Source organism: Aethalodelphis obliquidens, unplaced genomic scaffold, assembly GCF_003676395.1.
Source record: "Aethalodelphis obliquidens isolate GAN/ISIS:26980383/991018 unplaced genomic scaffold, ASM367639v1 scaffold10, whole genome shotgun sequence".
Taxonomy (NCBI): Eukaryota; Metazoa; Chordata; class Mammalia; order Artiodactyla; family Delphinidae; genus Aethalodelphis; species Aethalodelphis obliquidens.
The window spans coordinates 44,078,453-44,091,792 of NW_020837954.1; the positions used below are offsets into that span (position 1 = coordinate 44,078,453).

The window sequence follows — 13,340 nt, forward strand, 5'->3', positions numbered from 1 at the left end:
ATAAAGTCCCTGTTTCATTCCAGCTAGTTCTGGAGGCTACGAGGAAGTCTGGGAAGAAAAAAAGGGCAAAAGGGGTTTGTGGATGGCTTTTAGGTAGCCAAGCCACAGGGTCTAACAAAATGTGTATTATCTCATTTAATCCCCCAAACAATTACGTGGTTTTTTAAAAAATCCATTATTATTACTATTCCTGTTTTAAAGGTAAGAAAATCAAGGCTTAAAGAGGTCAAGTAACTTATCCCAAAGCCACTTGACTACTAAGGGCAGAGGTGGAGGTGGGATTGAGGCCAGGTCCTTCTGTCTCCACCACGCTGAACTGCCTTCAGGTGAGGACCAGTGGGTGTGATACTTTCATTCTTGCTCCCATAGTTTCAGTCTGGACTAGGGAGATTTGAATGAATTCTACAAGTCAACCCTGCATCTTTGAGTTGTCCCCAGCTACTTGGCAGAGACCGTGATTTGTGCTGCCCTCTAGAGGAAGTATGGAACAACGAACTCGTAACTGCGCAGCATCCCTAGGAGCCGGAGCTGATTGTCCTGAAAAGTGGAAGCAGCTGGGGGCAGCAGTCCTGAGAGTTCCACTGCCAGCCAGGGCAGCTCACATGGGCAACCCGCACCACAGGCAACGATGAAGGTCCACTCTAGCAGTGCCAACCACAGCCACCATGAGAGCACAGCAGGAGGTGCCTTTGAGAAGAGTCCACCCTACCAGCATAAGTTAGGGTTGCCCTTGATACCTGAGATGGGCTTGTGCAATGGGGGTGAGGGGAAGGGGCAGGAGAGGTGAGGGGAAGGTAGAGACCATGTTTAAAAGGGCAAAACCAGTGGGAATGGAGGGAGGTTCAGGAAACATTTTCTTTTCCAGGAACAAAAGCTTCTTGACCAGGAGCATAGAGACCTCTGAAAGAGGGTAATGCCTCAACACATAAGTGTTTAGTCAAAAGGGATGGGCCCTTGGCCTTCTCCTTTTGCATTTAAAGAAACAGAAGTCCAGGAAAATTAAATAATATTAGAGTTGAGTTTGAGTCCAGAAATCCACACCAGAATCCAAGGTCTAGTAGATCTTCCTCCACTTCACAGGGTGATCATTTCTCTGTGTATCTACAGAATAAATTTAAAAATTACATGTATTGGGGCTTCCCTGGTGGCGCAGTGGTTGAGAGTCCGCCTGCCGATGCAAGGGACACGGGTTCATGCCCCGGTCTGGGAGGATCCAACATGCCGTGGAGCGGCTGGGCCTGTGAGCCATGGCCGCTGAGCCTGCGCGTCCGGAGCCTGTTGCTCCGCAACGGGAGAGACAACAGCAGTGAGAGTCCTGCGTACCGCAAAAAAAAGAAAAAAAAAAAAAGAAAAAAAATTACATGTATTGTCCTCAGCCACTTCTCATACCTGAGTAAATGTACTCATCACTACCCCCCAAGTAGAAAGAATCAGTAATACGGAAAGAAACTTTTAAAAGTTTCATCTCTAAAAAACAATTTAGGATATTCAGGGTGAGTGCTGAGCTGTTTTAAGGTCCTGAATATACTTGAACCATCAACATTATTCATTCTTACTTCTTTGCTCTTCAGTAAAGGCTAGGATGGCTTTAACGATCCAGCTGTGCTCCTTGGTATGCCCACCGAAGGACACCCTCGTTACATATGTTCCCTGCCCTCAGGAACACGCCAAGTGTGATTTCTCTTGCAGAATCTTGCTGCGCTCTCCTTGGATGCCTTGAGGCAGCTGCAAACTCAAGTGCCCCTGCAGTTCCTGGGTCCTTGTGAATGTCGCCTCAGCTCTGGCTGGCAAGGGAACAAGCCAGATGGTTCTAGGAGGCCTCAGCCCACAACTTCCAAGTCACGAGCAAGTCTCTTTTCATTTCTAGGGATTTTAAAAAGACAAGGGAGTGGAGAGAGACCTTTTAATTTTCCCCACCTTCTTTCCCTGACACATCCTCGACCATAAAATCTGATGAAAGGAATAAAGAGACAAGGGTGAGTGGAAGGAAATTTCCACCTCCTCAGAGAATATTCAAGTTGTTTAAAAGGGCAAAGAGCTCCCTGAAAGGAAATACTATTGAAGGGATGAATAAAAATATTTGAAATGATCCAAAGATTATTTCTTTTAAAAATGACTGCTGGAGTAACATGTGCTGATGCCTACATAAGAAAGGATCAAAAGGATGGGTGAACCAGGACTTTCAGTCCTCCTGGAATTTTTATGGAGCCCATGTTAATAAGAAAATCATCAGAAAGCCAGGAATAGCTTGAGCAGCTCAATGGAGTATGTTTCAAAAGAAGATACCTATGAGAAGGACAAGAAAATCTGTGATGGTGCTTTCAATTAAAACGTTATTTAATGTGACGTATCAGCAGCTATAGGCTACTGCCTCTCACATTTATAACTCTAGTTCTGACCTTTTCTCTGACCCATGGATTTCTAAATATCATGCTTTAAGTGTTGTATAACCTCTTAGGTGCAAATTTGAATATGTCTCTGCCTTCTGAAAATCCTTCAGTGGCTCCTTATTGCCTACAGAATAAAGCCCGAGCTCCCGAATGTATCACCCAAAGCCCCTTGTGACTGGTCTTCATTCTCTCTAGCTGACGTTGGTGCCTAAACCCTGGATTGTCTCCCTGCCCCAGGCCCCCATATCTTCATGGCTTCAGAAGCTCAAGGAGGCTTCCTAGTAGCAACATGCTTTCTACCCTTTCTAAGATCAGGTAAAGCCAGTTAGCGATTTGGCCACTCCATCAGGATGGAGCCCTAATTCTCCTTTGCTATTAAACTTTGTTCATTTATTCCACAAACATTTATTGAGTGCCTTGCTTGTGTTAGGAATTATGCTAGAAAGTGGAGATCTAAGAGGAAACAAGACACATGTCATGCCTAAGAGTTTATATACTGAGAAAACTATGTGTATTAGTTTCCTATGACTGCTATACCAAATTACCACAAATGTAGTGGCTTAAAACAGCACAAATCTCTTGTCTTGCTGTTATAGAGGTCAGAAGTCCAAAGTGGGTTTCACTGGGCTAAAATCAAGAAGTCAGCAGGGGGGCTTCCCTGGTGGCGCAGTGGTTAAGAATCTGCCTGCCAATGCAGGAGACAAGGGTTCGAGCCCTGGTCCAGGAAGATCCCGCATGCTGCGGAACAATTAAGCAGCAACAATTACGCAGCAACTACTGAGCCTGCGATCTAGAGCCTTCGAGCCACAGCTACTGAAGCCCGCCTGCCTAGAGCCTGTGCTCCTCAACAAGAGAAGCCACTGCAGTGAGAAGCCTGTGCACCACAACAAAGAGTAGCCCCCGCTCACCACAACTAGAGAAAGCCTGCACACAGCAGCGAAGACCCAACACAGCCAAAAATAAATAAATAAATTAATAAGTCAGTAGGGCTGTAATCCTTCTGCAGGCTCTAGGGGAGAATCCATTTCCCTTGCCCTTTCTTGCTTCTGGAGGCCACCTACACTGCTTGGCTCATGGCCCCTTCCTCCAGTGTGAAGCATTTCAACTCTCTCTCTGACTCTGCTTCCAGGGTCAGTCCTCCTTCTCTAACTCTAACTCTGACACTTCTACCTCCCTTTTTTTTTTTTTTTTTTTTTGTGGTCCGCGGGCCTCTCACTGTTGTGGCCTCTCCTGTTGCGGAGCACAGGCTCCGGACGCGCAGGCTCAGCGGCCATGGCTCACAGGCCCAGCCGCTCCGCGACATGTGGGATCCTCCCGGACCGGGGCACGAACCCGCGTCCCCTGCATCGGCAGGTGGACTCCCAACCACTGCGCCATTAGGGAAGCCCTACCTCCCTTTTATGATTGCATTAGGCCCACTTGGATAATTTCAGGATAATCTCCCCATCGCAAGATCTTGAATTTAATCACATCTGTAAAGTAACTTTTGCCATGTAAGGTAACATAGACACAGGTTCCAGGCATTCAGACCTGGAGAGCTAGTCTGCCTACCACACTCTGCTAGCCCTTTTACTTTGTCTTTAAAACAGCACTCTGCTCATTCGGCAAGCATGCGAGTGTCTACTATGTGTCAGGCACTGTTCTAGGTGCTGGAAATGCAGCAGTAATAAAGCAGACACTCTAGGTGAGAGGTAGACAGTAAACCGGCCAACAGGTAAACACTATGTCTGGGGGTGATAAGGACTCCAAAGAAGAATAAAGTTGGGTGACGTGCCTGGGGAGTATGAGGTTGAGGGGGGGGTTGCTATTTCATAAAGGGTGACTGTAATAATCAAGGTCCAGTTAGGAGAATAGAAACCAGTGTTGGTAATTCAAAAAGAGGGAATTTAACACCGGGAAACTCTTACATAGGTGATGGAAGGGTTGAGAAGCTAACCAGGATGATGAAGCAACCCAGAGATTCTTAACACTAGAAAGTTGCTATCACCCTTAGCCTAAAGATATTACCAGAGCCTGGGGAAGGTTCTTACCCAATACAACCTGGGGCCAAAGAGGAGACGTATCTGCTGCTAAGACACTGCCTGAGGCACACAGAGAGGAGGAGAGAGGTCTGCCCCTTTATCTGGCCACATTCCTCTCCTGCTTCTCAGTGGCTGAACCCACCCAGCTAGAGGCACCAGACAAGGAAGCCTGGGAAACACAACCCATGGGGGGATCCACTCCCAGTAAGATATCACAGGAGGAAAGACAGCAGGCAAGAGCAAGACAACAAATGACCAACATGGTTGCCTTGGAACAGACACCTCAAGGAACTCAGAGAGTGAGTCATGTAGACACTTGGGGAAACAGTTTTCCAGGCAGAGGGAACAGCAAAAGCAAGGCCTGGAGGCAGGAGAGTGCCTTGTGAATTCAAAGAACAGAGAGATGCGGATATGGCTGGGAAGGAGAGAGGGAGGGTGGGAGGAAGGAGATGAGGCCAGAGCTCCAGACGAAAGTCAGAGAATGAACAGCTTTCCAGGCCAGAATGGGGACTTTGGCTTTTTCTCTGAGTGTGATGAGAAGGCCTGGAAGACTTTTGAGCAGAGAAGTGACCTGATCTGAGTTGCTTATGCTCCACACTCTGGTTCTGTGTGTAGAATAAAATATTGAGGGAAAGGGCTGGAATCAGGAGACCAGATAGGGAAACTCTTGTGATAATCCAAGTGAGAAACGGCTTGAATCAGAGAGGGAGAGTCGTGGTGGGTAGAAAATGACTGCATTCTGCACGTATTTTGAAGGAAGAGCCAACAGAATTCATTGCTGGTCTGCTGTGTGATCTGAGAGACACAGAAGAATCAAGGACAACTCTAAGACGTTTGCTCTAAACAAAAACCTCTGAATCTCTGGAAGGGTACCCTTAACTGAGGTAGTGAAAACTGCAGGAGGGCACTGGTTTGAGAGGATTTTCTGGAGCTTTCCAGTTTTAGACATATGAAGTTGGAGATACCAACTACACAACCAGTTGGAAATGTTGAGTCAGAGATGGATGTGTAAGTCTGGAGTTTGGGGAGGCATCTGGACTGGAGATGTACATTTGGGAGTTGTCAGTATATGGATGGCATTTAAGCTATAGGACCTGTGAGACTGCCATGGACTAATAGGAGACCACAAAGAGAAGGTGTCTAAGGACTGAGTTCTGGGGACTTCTATGTTTAGAGATTCGATACGGAGAAGGCCAGAAGGGTAGGAAAAGAATCAAGACAAAAACTCTTTTTTTTCTTAAACTTAAATTTAGTTATTTATTTATTATGTAGAAAAGACAATTTTTAAACAATTTTATTGGCGCATAGTTGATTTACAATGTTGTGTTAATTTTTGGTGTACAGCAAAGTGATTCAGTTATACATACACATGTATTCATTCTTTTCCAGATTCTTTACCCATATAGGTTATTAAGAATACTGAGTAGAGTTCCCTGTGCTATATAGTAGGTCCTTGCTGGTTATCTAGTTTATATATAGTAGTGTGTGTATGTTAATCCCAAGCTCCTAATTTACCCTTTCCCCCCACCCCACGTTATTTATTTTTTAAATTTAAGTATAGTTGATTTACAATGTTGTGTTAGTTTCAGGTGTACAGCAAAGTGATTCGGTTATATGTACATATAGTGGGTTGGCCAAAAAGTTCGTTCGGGTTTTTCTGTACGCTCTTACTCCAGTGAACTTTTTGGCCAACCAAATATAAGTATATGTATGTATATATACATATTCTTTTTCAGATTCTTTTCCCATATGGGTTATTACAGAATACTGAGTAGAGCTCCCTGTGCTATACAGTAAGTCCTTGCTGTTTATCTATTTTATATATAGTAGTGGGTATAGGTTACTCAAGACAGACTCTTAATCCAGAAGCTATGTGAAGAAATTGTTTCAAGGATAAGAGTGATCAACCTCTCCCCAGTGGCTGAGAAGTTGGGTGAGGTGAGGATAGGAATTGCCTACTGGATTTAGCAATGAGGCAGTCACTAGGGACCCTGAGAAGACCTGTTTCTTCTGGAGTGGTGGGCGAGAATGGCTGCTCAGAGAGGATTCAAGACAATGGAAGGGGAGGAATTGAAGATAGCAAGTGTGGAAAAACCTTTTGAAGAATCCAGTGACGAATTGAAACAGAGGGAGATATGGAATCTATGAAATGTTTGATTTTTTACCAAGCAGATATTAGAGCATGCTTGTAAGCACTCAGAAACAATTCCAATAGAAAGGGAAATTTTCCTGATGCAAGAGAGAGGTGACAGTTGCTGAATCAATGTCCTGGAGTCAGAGGGGATGGGACGGGTACACAGGTGGAGAGGTTAATCTTGGCTAAGAGCACTGAGAGTTTATCCTAAGTGCCAGGAGGACAGAAGAGTACATGCAGACAGATGCAGGTGGGTTAGTAGATAGAGACGTAGGGATGGAGTGTGTGCTACGTTCTCTTCTGGTTGCCTCTATTTTACCAATGAAAGATGCATGGCGGTTATCTGTGAGTAATAAGCAGGAGGTTTGATGGAGGAGGAGAAGGTATGAAATAGTCCTTTAGAAGAGTGGGAGGGTGGACAGGAAGTGTAGTAGCTTTGCTGAGGAATGTTCGTTGATTATACAGTAGTTGATGTTTTAAGCATGTAATAAATAATGTAAATGGGAGAATGAGGTGTTCTAAGAAATCTAGTATTCAGGTCAATAGAATTATATCACCTAGGGCTGAAACAATAAAATCCTAAAAGTGAAACAGCACTGGATATAATTTAATCTTGGATGATTTGAGGAGCACTTTGGTCCTTCTTTATGGTTGAGTCATTTCTCTGAATATTAGTTAGTAATGCCCTATAGCTGTATAGCCAATAACAGGAAGTTCTGAACTGATGATAACAGGCTGGGTAGACCAGATTTTAACTGTAAAACATGCAAATGTGAATCGATGTTTATAATATTAATAAAAACGTATATTTTCCTTGCTTGGTAGGCCTTTGTGTCAAAATTCATTCCATATTTGATATGTTAGGGTGCATTGTTGAGTAGAAGCGAATAACCAGAGGAAGGTGAATTCAACCGAGCTTTAACAAACTGAGAAGTTAATAGGGAGGGAGCTCGTATCAGAGAAAAGGTTACATGTCCCTTGAGCGTGTCGGGGAGGGGGCTGGGCAGAAGTGGATAGACAGCCAACAGATGGAGTGGGCAGGAAGTGGCTGAGATCTAATCTGTGCTTGACAAACTCTCTAGTCTCACTTTCCCTCTTCTGCTGCTCCTTGTCTGCTATTTTGAAACCCCAGGAAGGTCAGGGAAGATGCAGACAGAGTGCCTTGACCCAGAGAACCAGGTAGTTGAAACCTCAGCTTTGGTGAATTTTGCCTTTTATTTCCTTCAGACATACTGCTGAAAGTTCTGCCACCAATGAGGGGTAAATAGTAGCCTAGGGTCTTGAAAGAGCAGTTTTAGAACCCTCGGACAGTCTTTACTCTTCCACTATGCCTGAAGGTTAGGGAGATTATCTTTGTAATTTGAGGCCAATACCCATCTCTTGAGCCTCATAAGAAACACTGAAAAAAGTTAATAGATTTGGCTAGTACTTGGGTCAGTGTTTTCAAATGGATCAAATGGCTATCTGGGAGTCATAAAACAGGTGGTTCTGAAATTGTACTGGGTTGGTGGATACAGATTGGCAGCCATCCTTTAAGGGCAAAACTATGTTAAAAGCCGAGCCAGGGCAAATGAACAAGTGATTTACAATAGTGTGCTATGTTATGAAAGGTAGCTCCTGAAAACAGATCAACAGGATTGATGGTGATGCTCCAATGTGTTTCTTTGTAAAACTTTGATACTAAAAATACCAGTCTGTGAATTTAAGACTCACCCTTCTTCTCCTCCTTCCTTCCTTCCTTCCTCCCTCCCTCCCTTCCTTCGTTTCTTCCTTCTTCCCTTCCTTCCCTCCCTCCTTCCTTCTTATAGTTATTTTGGTGGGGGTGTGGATGTATTTAGTTTGGGTCTTTGAGTTAGCATATTTATTAAATAACAAATCTGTTTTGAGTTAGTGTAAAAGTAAATAACAATGGATTCCCTTTGAAATTACTGTAACATGGTCAATTTTTAAAAATTAATTAATTAATTAATTTTTGGCTGCGTTGGGTCTTCATTGCTTCATGCTGGCTTTCCCTAGCTGCGGTGAGTGGGGGCTACTGTTCATGGGGTGGCTTCTCTTGTTGCAGAGCACAGGCTCTAGGCACTCAGGCTTCAGTAGTTGTGGCATGTGGGCTCAGTAGTTGTGGCTCGCGGGCTCTAGAGCACAGGCTAGTAGTTGTGGCTCACAGGCTTAGCTGCTCCGTGGCATGTGGGATCTTCCCAGACCAGGGATCGAACCCGTGTCACCTGCATTGGCAGGTGGATTCCTAACCACTGCGCCACCAGGGAAGTCCCTGTTGTTTTTACAGTTGAGACAAGAGAACTTGAAAAGCAACTTGTCAACATGTAGCTGAACTTTGTGAAACTGACCTACTGTAAAATGAAACATTTAAAAAATTCTGTTTGATGTAAAAGGAAAATATCTGTTATTTACTGGAAATTTGTATAGGTCTAAGAGCCACAGAATTTTAAAGCTATAATGACCTAACATGTGGGCTACCCCTCATTTTAGAGATGAAGAATCAGAAAGATTAAATAACTTCTCAAGGATACTCAATTATTAGCAACACAGAAAAACTCAAGCCGTAGTTTCCTGACTTTGTCTAGTGTTTTTTATCACTGTATCACTATATCACTAGGTTTCTAACATAAAAACTTTCACCGACATGACATTTAAGCTTGCATGTAACCTAAAAGAATCTTTATGTACTTTTTGGGTTTCTAGTTCCAAGGGATTGATTTAAAAAATGGTTTCCCCGTATTTATGTAAATAGAGATGGAATTTAAAAAAAATTGAGATATAATTCACATATCATGGAATCTATTATTATTATTATTTTTTTTCGGTACGCGGGCCTCTCACTGTTGTGGCCTCTCCCGTTGCGGAGCACAGGCTCCGGACGCGCAGGCTCCGCGGCATGTGGGATCTTCCCGGACCGGGGCACGAACCCATGTCCCCTGCATCGGCAGGTGGACTCTCAACCACTGCGCCACCAGGGAAGCCCCATGGAATCTATTTTTACTCATTCATTTTGACATCGAAAGTTTAAGCTTAACTTCTATTAACAGTATCCATTTTATTTAGGCAGTGAGTATATAAAACCCCCAAAGAAAAGTTTCTACAATCAAAAGAAGAAACAGGGGATGAGAAAATGTCATCTTCATTCTCAACAGCATTTTGGAGTAGGTAGGATGGTATCTGAAGAAGCTTAATGATTACCTGGTCCCCCATGGTGAATAGGGTTTTTATGACACAAAGATGGAGAAAGAGAAAGGAGGGATTGTAACTCTTGAAAAATAGGTAATTCTGTGTGAACAGAAATGGAAGGATAGTTTAGCAAAGTCAAAAGCCAAACTGTGGAGCAGAAATTCATAGTCTAAGCATAAGTACTTTCCAGGGTAGGGTGAAAGTACTGAGGACACGTACAGCTTGTGGCGTTCATTTCCCACCATAGACATTAAGTAAATACCTACTATGTACCAAGCCTGTGGAAGCGCTGAGAATACAAAGATGGATAAGGCAGGTCCTCAAGGAGCTCAGTCTGGTGGTGGCGGTGGTGATGGGGGGGGGGGGGGGGGGGGAGAGGGAGCGTACGGAGTGGGTGAGGGGTGGGGGATGAAATTAGACAGGAAGGTCGAAAAACTGAATATATGGTAGGAAATTGGGGGTTCAGATATGTGCTGACTTCTATGGCAGAAATCTGTCCCAGAATCTCTTAAATAATTAGCCTCATTTGCCAGATTTAGCCAGATATCATGACGCTGGTCTTCTCCAGATGCCCTCTCAAATAGGTTCTAGCTTCTAGCCCTTGCTTTCCCCACCATTAGGGCGTCGGGCAAGGGAGGGGGCAGGTTGCAAACGACACCCACGTTTGCTGCCTGGGCTCTCTGCAGGAGACAGGAATCCAGGGCTTTGCCGTCGTCATAGCAACTAGGAGTTCCGCGGTCCCCCACCTTCCTCTAATTCCTTCCACTTCCCCCGCCGTCTGGGCTGAGCTGCCTCTTCTCTCGCGAGATTTGAGCGCAGAGCTGAGCTGCACAGCGGTGATCTCACCCGAGAGTTGGAGAGGGAGTGAAGGAGGGGAAGGAATGGGGCGGGGAGGGGAAGGGCGAGGGAGGCGCCGCCACCGCCGGCAACTTTGTGAGCGAGTTCACTGTGTGCGTGAGCGAGTGAGCAAAAAGTCAGAGCGGCGCTGAGTCTCCGGGAGGAGGGTCCCCGGGGAGGGCCAGGTCTGGGCTTCAGAGGCCGGCCCCCGCCAGCCACTCCACCCTCTCCTGCTTCCGTGGCTCCCTCCCCATTTCCTCCCCCCACCAATCCTCCCGGGCCTTCCCGCCCCCTCTGCAGTTACCTGTCCCCTCCCCCACTCGGCACGCATCTCTCCTTTCCCCCGCGTCCACTTCGGACTTTGGCCGCGGCCGCTCAGTCACACCGCGTTCGCCGGCCCTCTCAGCTTTTTCTCTTGGAGGCAGGCGGGTGGGATGGGGAGCGCTGAGCCTCGGAGGCGGCGCGAGTGGGGACCCGAGCGCCCAGACAATAGTTGATGCCCGGGGACTGGGGCACCTCCGCCCCCACTCCGCCGGGAGCGCGGCCCCTGCCGGCTGCTCTCCAGCCTGCATTCCGCGTCCCCTTCGGAGCCAGGCTCGGGAGTTGGGCTGATTCCGCCCCCGCCTCCCCCGGGTCCCCCTCCGCTCAGCGCCCGCCCCTGCCTCGCCGCCTGCGGTTCTCCGCAGAGCAGGCGGCGAGTGAGCGCGCGCCGACCGTCTGTAAGGTTTCTTTTTTACCCCAGGGAGAGCGCGCGGCGGACGCGCCCCGGACGTGCGGCGGCACCGGGAGGCCGGGCCGAGCGGTAAGTGGCTCCCGCGCCCCGGGTCCGGGCAGGGGAGCGGGGGTGCAAGACTGTTGACAGCCCGCACCCCATTTCTGGCCGGGGCTCGGGTCCAGGGCATGGAGCAGGACGCCGAGAGGCCGGTCAAAGTTTTATTTCCGATTTGGTGGCGTGCTGATAGCGCAGCCCGGCGGGGGGCGAGTCCGAGCTGCACTGCGCCCGGCGCGCGCGGGCGCGCGCACCTCGGAATCCGAATCTGCACAACTCTCCGCCAGGCGTCTGTGAGAGAGGCCAGGAGACCCGCGACCCCTTGGGGTGGCTGCGCCCACCAGGCTGCTCTCGTCTCCACCGGGAGACTCTTCCAGTTCAGTCACCTGGGTGAGCGCTTTGCAGGCTATGCCGGAGGGACAGGCCGAGAGGTTTGATCGTGAGAAAGGGGGAAGAGCAGCTCGTTGCCCGCGGGTGGTTCGTTTCTCTCCCGGGGTCTGGGGGAAGTGAAAGCCGGAGCTGCTCAAACCTGCTTTTCTTGGAGTAAGTAAACCACAAGAGGGGTGGGAAGGCGAGAAGGTACTGCAAAAAAGAAGTTTTTCTCCTTCGCCCCATCTGTTTCCAACTTCTATCCTGACCTTAAAGGGTATTTGCCAAGCTCCCTATCGCTCCACGGCATTTCTAGGTGGACAAGTAATCTTGTTGGACAGGTTGAAATTTCATTGGGTTCACCGTTTGGAAAACATAGGCAAGGGAAATGGCTCACTTTCAAGGAAGATGTTTGAGTTGTTGATGCTTGTTTTGAAGAGAAGCTTTGGGGCCTGATGGATCCTAGACTGCATTTACCTTACAGATCTTATTTATTATGACGGGTATTTTAGAGGCAGCACTTACTGAAATTCTTACTACCTGCTAAACGATTACATTTCTAAACTGGGAGCCAGTGACGCGATGCAAATTTTAGAGTAAAGGTGTTGACTTTAATCAGGTTCCAGGTCTATCTGGATGGACTGGGGTTGGCGTTTCCTCTGTAAAGCAAACCTTTCATGTTGAAACTCTGACTCAGACTCTTAAAGACATTGTTTTTATACTGGTACTCTGTGGGAGTTAAGTGTCAACTTTCTCTCGTTTTCTCATATGGAATATTCATCCAAGGCAAAGATTCTCTGACTTAATCTTTTGGAAAAGTACAAGATGAAGTCCTATACAATCATTCTCTGCACCCAGTTTAGTAACAGTATTTTCTCTAAAATCCTGATTTAATGACCTTCACCTTCCCCCTTAATTTTTTGAAAGCTGCAATTAAGCCACCTTTACCAGGATGAAAAAAAAAAAAAGCCGATGGAAATAATATAGAACAGTAGAAACAGCAGTAGTCTCAGATAAAAGGTTTTCATAAAGAAGTTTATGGTCACTGAAGTGTCTGACTACTAGATGACATACCAGTTATTAACGAGAATATTAAAACTTTTTTCCTATGGAATAAATTATACTCAGGCATTAGCAATTAACAGTGCATTCAAAATGATTTGGGTGATGATTTGCACGTAAATGGCTAGGGGCAAAGTAAGAGATTTTGCCAGATGAATGGTATTATGTGGCTGACAACTTATTTTCTTATCTCTTTATGCTTAAGTAAAGGAGTCCTGAAGTTGACTGTATCATTAGATTTCTCTAGTTGACTGAGAGAACAAGTTTGGCAAGTGGCTCAAGACAGTCAGTAGGTGTTGCTGTTAGCTTCTCTGCGGTTCCTGGTACTGCTCCTTGAGTTTGAAATTGCAGTTCTGGTGCAGTGAACTTTTTAGAGCTGAAGTGTCAGTATTAGTTGTGAGTTCATCGTAGGATTCTGTGACAAGGTTGACTTGAACTCCTGGTAATAATTGCAGTAATAATTGCAAAGCAGCTCACTGAAATTTTATATGACTTTCTTACTTACATACTTTTCCTGACTTTCTTAACTTTGCTTTTGCATTGAATTAGGTGTGTAATTTTGGTGTAGGTCT

The 13,340-nt window shown here is 46.2% G+C and overlaps 1 protein-coding gene across 18 annotated transcripts in view; it reads left to right on the forward strand.

Annotated features, from left to right (window-relative positions):
• The window catches only part of SIPA1L1 (signal induced proliferation associated 1 like 1), a 497,889-nt gene that overhangs the window by 110,222 nt on the left and 374,327 nt on the right, over positions 1-13,340 (forward strand). The window contains exon 1 of one of the 18 annotated variants that reach the window (XM_027111662.1): positions 10,828-11,370. The exons of 16 other annotated variants lie outside the window; for them this stretch is intronic. The gene's annotated coding sequence lies outside the window, so the exon portion shown is untranslated. Of the gene's footprint in view, positions 1-10,827; positions 11,371-11,414; positions 11,728-13,340 lie in introns of those variants that run through there. One more of the 18 variants, XM_027111663.1, reaches the window with a different exon arrangement.